Source organism: Arachis hypogaea, chromosome 15 (genome assembly GCF_003086295.3).
Source record: "Arachis hypogaea cultivar Tifrunner chromosome 15, arahy.Tifrunner.gnm2.J5K5, whole genome shotgun sequence".
Taxonomy (NCBI): Eukaryota; Viridiplantae; Streptophyta; class Magnoliopsida; order Fabales; family Fabaceae; genus Arachis; species Arachis hypogaea.
The window spans coordinates 125062132-125071208 of record NC_092050.1 but is presented as its reverse complement, the minus strand read 5'-3'; positions in this window follow the sequence as shown (position 1 = coordinate 125071208).

Genomic DNA, 9077 nt, shown 5'->3' with positions numbered 1-9077 from the left:
CCAGAACTATGCTCTGTTCTGGCGTTTGAACGCCAGACAGATGCTCCTCCAGGGTGTGATTTTTCTTCTGTTGTTTTTTATTCCGTTTTTTATTTTTTTATTTATTTTGTGACTCCACATGATCATGAACCTAAGAAAACATGAAAAACAATAATAATAGAGTTAGATCAACATTGGGTTGCCTCCCAACAAGCGCTTCTTTAATGTCAATAGCTTGACAGTGGGCTCTCATGGAGCCTCACAGATGTGCAGAGCTTTGTTGAGACTCTCCAACACCAAACTTAGAGTTTTGATATGGGAGTTCAACACCAAACTTAGAGTTTGGTTGTGGCCTCCCAACACCAAACTTAGAGTTTGACTGTGGGGGCTCTGGTTGACTCTGCTTGGAGAGAAGCTTTTTCTGCTTCCTCTCCATGGTTGCAGAGGGAGATCCTTGAGTTTTAAACACAAGGGAGTTCTCATTCCATTGAAGGAATATTTCACCTCTGTCAACATCAATCACAGCTCTTGCTGTGCCCAGGAAAGGTCTTCCTAGGATGATGGATTCATCCTCTTCCTTTCCAGTATCCAGGACTATGAAATCAGTAGGTATGTAAAGGCCCTCAACCTTTACTAATACATCTTCTACTTGTCCATAAGCCTGTTTTCTTGAGCTGTCTGCCATCTCCAGTGAGATTTTAGCAGCTTGCACCCCATAGATTCCCAGTTTCTCTATTACAGAGAGGGGCATGAGGTTTATTCCTGAACCAAGGTCACACAGAGCCTTAAAGATCTTGGTGCCTATGGTGCAGGGTATTATGAACTTTCCAGGATCCTGTCTCTTCTGAGGCAATGTCAGTTGATCCAGATCACTTAGTTCATTGATGAACAAGGGAAGTTCAACTTCCCAAGTATCAATGCCAAATAATTTGGCATTCAGCTTCATGATTGCACCAAGAAACTTGGCAGTTTGCTCTTCAGTAACATCCTCATTCTCTTCAGAAGAGGAATACTCATCAGCGCTCATGAAGGGCATAAGGAGGTTCAATGGGATCTTTATGGTCTCTAGATAAGCCTCAGAGTCCTTTGGTTCCTCAGAGGGAAGCTCCTTATTGGTCACTGGACGTCCCAGGAGGTCTTCCTCCTTGGGATTCACGTCCTCTCCTCTCCTCACAGGTTCGGCCATGGCGCTTATGTCAATGGCCTTGCACTCTCCTTTTGGGTTCTCTTCTGTAGTGCTTGGGAGAGTACTAGGAGGGATTTCAGTGATCCTTTTACTCAGCTGGCCCACTTGTGCTTCTAGATTTCTAATGGAAGACCTTGTTTCATTCATGAAACTTACAGTGGCCTTAGATAGATCAGAGACTAGATTTGCTAAATTAGAAGCATTTTGTTCAGAGTTCTCTGTCTGTTGCTGAGTTGATGATGGAAAAGGCTTGCTATTGCTAAACCTGTTTCTTCCACCATTATTAAAGCCTTGTTGGGGCTTTTGATCCTTCCATGAGAAATTTGGATGATTTCTCCATGTTGAGTTATAGGTGTTTCCATAAGGTTCACCTAAGTAATTTACCTCTGCTATTGCAGGGTTCTCAGGATCATAGGCTTCTTCTTCAGAAGATGCCTCTTGAGTACTGTTGGATGCAGCTTGCATTCCATGCAGACTCTGAGAGATCATATTGACTTGCTGAGTCAATATTTTATTCTGAGCCAATATGGCATTCAGAGTATCAACCTCAAGAACTCCCTTCTTCATAGGCGTCCCATTATTCACAGGATTCCTTTCAGAAGTGTACATGAACTGGTTATTAGCAACCATGTCAATGAGTTCTTGAGCTTCTGCAGGCGTTTTCTTTAGGTGAATGGATCCACCTGCAGAAGTGTCCAGTGACATCTTTGATAGCTCAGATAAACCATCATAGAATATATCCAGGATGGTCCATTCTGAAAGCATGTCAGAAGGACACTTTTTGGTCAACTGTTTGTATCTTTCCCAAGCTTCATAGAGAGATTCACCTTCTTTTTGTCTGAAGGTTTGAACATCAGCTCTAAGCTTGCTCAGCTTTTGAGGAGGAAAGTACTTGGCTAAGAAAGCCGTGACCAGCTTATCCCAAGAGTTCAGGCTGTCTTTAGGTTGAGAATCCAACCATAATCTAGCTCTGTCTCTTACAGCAAAAGGGAAAAGCATGAGCCTGTAGACTTCAGGATCTACTCCATTAGTCTTAACAGTATCACATATCTGCAAGAATTCAGTTAAAAACTGAAAAGGATCTTCAGATGGAAGTCCATGAAACTTGCAGTTTTGCTGCATCAGAGAAACTAACTGAGGTTTCAGCTCAAAGTTGTTTGCTCCAATGGCAGGAATGGAGATGCTTCTTCCATGTAAATTGGAATTAGGTGCAGTAAAATCACCAAGCATCTTCCTTACATTATTATTATTTTCGGCTGCCATCTCCTCTTCCTGTTTGAAAATTTCTGAAAGGTTATCTCTGGATTGTTGTATTTTAGCTTCTCTTAATTTTCTCTTCAGAGTCCTTTCAGGTTCTGGATCTGCTTCCACAAGAATGTTCTTATCCTTGCTCCTGCTCATATGACAAAGAAGAAGGCACAGAAAAATAATAATAATAATAGAGATCCTTTATACCACAGTATAGGGATCCCTTTGTGAGTGGAAGAAGAGAGGGAGATAAAGAATGTGATGTAAAGGAAGAAACACAACTGTACGGATGGAAGAGATGTGAGATGAGATGTTAGGATATGAATGAATAAACAGAATAGGATGGAGGAGGGATAATTTTCGAAAATTATTTTGAAAAAGAGTTAGTGATTTTTGAAAAATGGTTTTTGAAAAATGTTAGAAATTTTCGAAAATTAAGATTTTAAAAATTAAAATAATTAATAAATTAAAAAGAAATTTTGAAAAAGAGGGGAGATATTTTCGAAAATTAGAGAGAGAGAGTTAGTTAGGTAGTTTTGAAAAAGTTAAGAAACAAACAAAAAGTTAGTTAGTTAGTTGAAACAAATTTTGAAAAGATAGGAAGTTAGGAGGTTAGGAAAGATATTTTGAAAAGATATTTTTAAAAATGATAAGATGAGAAGAGATTTTTGAAAAGATATGATAGAAATTAGTTTTGAAAAAGATTTGATTTTTAAAATCTCAATTAATGACTTGATTCACAAGAAATCACAAGATATGATTCTAGAACTTAAAGTTTGAATCTTTCTTAACAAGTAAGTAACAAACTTGAAATTTTTGAATCAAAACATTAATTGTTTATGTTATTTTCGAAAATTTAATACAAAAATAAGAAAAAGATTTTTGAAAAATATTTTTGGAATTTTCGAAAATAACAAAGAGTTTTGAAAAGGATTTGATTTTTGAAAAAGATTTTGAAAAAGATAAGATTTTTAAATTGAAAATTTGATTTGACTTATGAGAAACAATTTGATTTTTAAAAATTTTTGAAAAAAGTCAACTCAATTTTCGAATTTGGTGAGAGAAAAAGGGAAAGATATTTTTTTGATTTTTGAAATTTTTATGAAAAACATGAAAAATATGCAATGCATGAGATTTTTAGATCAAAACAATGAATGCATGCAAGAATGCTATGAATGTCAAGATGAACACCAAGAACACTTTGAATGTCAAGATGAACATCATAGACACAATTTTGAAAAATTTTTAATGCAAAGAAAACATGCAAGACACCAAACTTAGAATTCTTTAATGCTTACGCACTAAGAATTCAAGAATGCATATGATAAACATGAAAAGACACAAAACAAAAAATCATCAAGATCAAACAAGAAGACTTACCAAGAACAACTTGAAGATCATGAAGAACACTATGAATGCATGATATTTTCGAAAAAAATGCAAGATGCATATGCAATTGACACCAAACTTATAATGTGACTCAAGACTCAAACAAGAAATAGAAAATATTTTTGATTTTTATGATTTTCTAAATTTTTTTTTTCGAAAATTATATGAAAAAGAAAAAATAAGGATTCCAAAATTTTTAATATGAATTCCAGGAATCTTGCCATGTTAGTCTAAAGCTTCAGTCCAGGAATTAGACATGGCTCACTAGCCAGCCAAGCTTTCAATGAAAGCTCCAGTCCAAAACACTAGACATGGCCAATGGCTAGCCAAGCTTCAGCAGGTATGGATACTTTTCATGTATAGAACAACTCAGTGTGTGAGAATCTCTTCATTTGTGATGACAAGTTGAAACCCCAGTCCAAAAAGTTTAGACATGGCTTACAGCCAGCCAGGCTTCAACATGCTTCATGAAACACTAGAATTCATTCTTAAAAATTTTGAATAAAATTTTTGAAAATATTTTTATTATTATTTTTTTTTTCGAAAACAGATGAGAAAATTTTGAAAATATTTTTGAAAAATTTTTTTGAAAACAAAACAAAAAGAAAATTACCTAATCTGAGCAACAAGATGAGCCGTCAGTTGTCCAAACTCAAACAATCCCCGGCAACGGCGCCAAAAACTTGGTGCACGAAATTGTGATCTCCAGGCTCAAACAATCCCCGGCAACGGCGCCAAAAGCTTGGTGCTCTGATCTTAATTCATAATTGTCACAACTTCGATACAACTAACCAGCAAGTGCACTGGGTCGTCCAAGTAATACCTTACGTGAGTAAGGGTCGAATCCCACGGAGATTGTTGGTATGAAGCAAGCTATGGTCACCTTGTAAATCTCAGTCAGGCGGATATAAAATAATCATGGAGTTTTCGAATTTAATATAATAAAATAGAGATAGAGATACTTATGTAATTCATTGGTGAGAATTTCAGATAAGCGAATGGAGATGCTTTTCGTTCCTCTGAACCTCTGCTTTCCTGCTATCTTCTTCCAATCAGTCTTACTCCTTTCCATGGCTGGCTTTATGCAAGGGCATCACCGTTGTCAGTGGCTACATCCCCTCCTCTCAGTGAAAGATATGCTCACATGCTCTGTCACAGCACGGTCAATCATCTGTCGGTTCTCGATCATGCTGGAATAGGATTCACCCTCCTTTTGCGTCTGTCACCAACGCCCAGCACTCGCGAGTTTGAAGCTCGTCACAGTCATTCAATCATTGAATCCTATTCAGAATACCACAGACAAGGTTTAGACCTTCCGGATTCTCTTGAATGCCGCCATCATTCTAGCTTACGCCACGAAGATTCTGGTTAGGAGATCTAAGAGATACTCATTCTAGCTTAATTCATGTAGAACAGAAGTGTTTGTCAGGCACGCGTTCATAAGGGAGAAGGATGATGAGCGTCACACATAATCATCACCTTCATCACGTTCTTGGGTGCGAATGGATATCTTAGAAGAGAAATAAGAAGAATTGAATAGAAAACAGTAGTACTTTGCATTAATCTTTGAGGAACAGTAGAGCTCCACACCTTAATCTATGGAGTGTAGAAACTCTACCGTTGAAAATACATAAGTGAAAGGTCCAGGCATGGCCGAAATGGCCAGCCCCCTATTGTGATCTAAGATAGCATACAACTGATCAAAGATGCCTAATACAATAGTAAAAGGTCCTATTTATAATAAACTAGCTGCTAGGGTTTACATGAGTAAGTAATTGATGCACAAATCCACTTCCTGGGCCCACTTGGTGTGTGTTTGGGCTGAGCCTGAGTGTTGCACGTGTAGAGGTCATTTGTGGAGTTGAACGCCAGATTTTGTGCCAGTTTGGGCGTTCAACTCTGGTTTTGGCTCCTTTTCTGGCGCTGGACGCCAGATTTGGGTAGAAGGCTGGTGTTGAACGCCAGTTTACGTCGTTAATTCTTGGCCAAAGTATGGACTATTATATATTGCTGTAAAGCCCTGGATGTCTACTTTCCAACGCAATTGGAAGCGCGCTATTTTGAGTTCTGTAGCTCCAGAAAATCCACTTTGAGTGTAGGGAGGTCAGAATCCAACAGCATCAGCAGTCCTTTTTCAACCTCTGAATCTGATTTCTTCTCAAGTCCCTCAATTTCAGCCAGAAAATACCTGAAATCATAGAAAAACACACAAACTCATAGTAAAGTCCAGAAATGTGAATTTAACATAAAAACTAATGAAAACATCCCTAAAAGTAACTAAATCCTACTAAAAACACACTAAAAACAATGTCAAAAAGCGTATAAATTATCCGCTCATCAATCTACTATCAGAAAGCTTGGTTTAACTGAAGAAGTCAAACCAACCCGGATATGTCTCCAACTTGCTGATGGCTCCATTAAATACCCATCAGGCGTGATTGAAGACATGATTGTCAGGGTTGCGTCATTCGCCTTTCCCACTGACTTTGTGGTGCTGGAAATGAAAGAGCACAAGAGTGCTACTCTCATTCTAGGAAGACCTTTCCTAGCAACTGGACGAACTCTCATTGATGTCCAAAAGGGGGAAGTAACCCTGAGGGTCAATGAGGATGAGTTCAAGTTAAATGCTGTCAAAGCCATGTAGCATCCAGACACACCCAAAGACTGCATGAAAGTTGATCTTATTGACTGTTTGGTAGAGGAGATCAACATGGCTGAGAGTCTCGAATCAGAGCTGGAAGACATCTTTAAAGATGTTCAGCCTGATTTGGAGGATTCAGAAGAATTGAAAGAACTTCTGAAACTTCCTCAGGAAGAGGAAACACCTCCTAAACCTGAGCTCAAACCATTACCACCATCCCTGAAATATGCATTTCTGAGAGAAGGTGACACTTTTCCAGTGATCATAAGCTCTGCTTTAAATCCACTGGAAGAGGAAGCACTAATTTAAGTGCTAAGGACACATAAGACAGCTCTTGGGTGGTCCATAAGTGACCTTAAGGGCATAAGCCCAGCTAGATGCATGCACAAAATCCTATTGAAGGATGATGCTAAGCCAATGGTTCAACCACAGAGGCGGCTAAATCCAGCCATGAAGGAAGTGGTGCAAAAGGAGGTCACCGAGTTACTAGAGGTTGGGATTATTTATCCTATTTCTGATAGCCCCTGGGTGAGCCCTATTCAAATTGTCCCCAAAAAGGGAGGTATGACAGTGGTTCATAATGAAAAGAATGAACTGGTTCCTACAAGAACAGTTACAGGGTGGCGCATGTGTATTGACTACAGAAGGCTCAATACAGCCACCAGGAAGGATCATTTTCCTTTACCATTCATAGACCAAATGCTAGAGAGACTAGCCGGTCATGAATATTACTGTTTTTTGGATGGCTATTCAGGTTACAACCAAATTGCAGTAGATCCTCAGGACCAAGAGAAAACAGCATTCACATGTCCTTCTGGAGTGTTTGCCTACAGAAGGATGCCTTTTGGTCTGTGTAATGCACCTGCAACCTTTCAGAGGTGCATGCTCTCTATCTTTTTTGATATGGTAGAGAAGTTTCTGGAAGTCTTCATGGATGACTTTTCAGTATTTGGAGACTCATTCAGCTCCTGCCTTAACCATTTAGCACTTGTTCTGAAAAGATGCCAAGAGACCAACCTAGTTTTAAACTGGGAAAAATGTCACTTTATGGTGACTGAAGGAATTGTCCTTGGGCATAAATATTCAAACAAGGGAATAGAGGTGGATCGAGCTAAAGTTGAAGTAATTGAAAAATTACCACTACCTGCCAATGTTAAGGCAATCAGAAGCTTTCTGGGGCATGCAGGATTCTACAGGAGGTTTATAAAGGATTTTTCAAAAATTGCAAAACCCCTGAGCAATCTGCTAGCTGCTGACACGCCATTTGTGTTTAACACAGAGTGTCTACAAGCATTTGAGACTCTGAAAGCTAAGCTGGTCACAGCACCAGTTATTTCTGCACCAGACTGGACATCACCATTTGAACTAATGTGTGATGCCAGTGATCACGCCATTGGTGCAGTACTGGGGCAGAGGCATGACAAGCTTCTGCATGTCATTTATTATGCTAGCCGTGTTTTAAATGATGCCCAAAAAAATTACACAACCACAGAAAAAGAATTGCTTGCAGTGGTTTATGCCATTGACAAGTTTAGATCATACTTGGTAGGATCAAAAGTGATTGTGTATACTAACCATGCAGCTCTTAAATATCTACTCACAAAGCAGGATTCAAAACCCAGGCTCATAAGATGGGTGTTGCTTCTGCAAAAGTTTGATATAGAAATAAGAGACAGAAAAGGGACAGAGAACTAAGTGGCTGATCATCTGTCCCGAATAGAGCCAATAGAAGGGGCGCCCCCCCCCCTCTTTTGAGATCTCTGAAACCTTTCCGGATGAGCATTTATTCGCCATTCAGGAAACACCATGGTTTGCAGACATTGCAAACTATAAAGCTGTAAGGTTCATACCCAAGGAGTACAACAGGCAACAAAAGAAAAAATTAATTACTGATGCAAAGTACTACTTGTGGGATGAACTCTATCTCTTTAAGAGATGTGCAGACGGAATAATCCGTAGGTGTGTGCCTAGAGAGGAAGCACAGAAGATCTTATGGCATTGCCATGGATCACAATATGGAGGCCATTTCGGAGGTGAGCGAACAGCCACCAAGGTCCTCCAATGTGGCTTCTACTGTCCTACCCTCTATAGAGATTCCTGAGAGTTTGTACGTAACTGTGACAGTTACCAGAGAGCTGGTAATCTGCCTCATGGTTACGCCATGCCTCAACAAGGGATCTTGGAGATTGAGTTGTTTGATGTATGGGGAATTGACTTTATGGGGCCTTTCCCACCATCATACTCAAACACTTATACTCTGGTGGCAGTTGATTATGTATCAAAATGGGTGGAGGCCGTTGCCACACCCACTAATGATACTAAAACAGTGCTGAAGTTCCTCCAGAAACATATCTTCAGTAGGTTTGGTGTCCCTAGAGTACTAATTAGTGATGGGGGCACTCACTTCTGCAACAAACAGGTTTACTCTACCATGGTTCGGTATGGGATTAGCCACAAGGTGGCGACTCCATATCATCCACAAATAAATGGGCAAGCTGAAGTCTCTAACAGAGAACTAAAAAGAATCCTAGAACGGACTGTAAGTACTTGTAGAAAGGATTGGACAAGAAGCTTGGATGATGCTCTGTGGGCTTACAGAACAGCATTCAAGACTCCTATAGGGACCTCTCCATA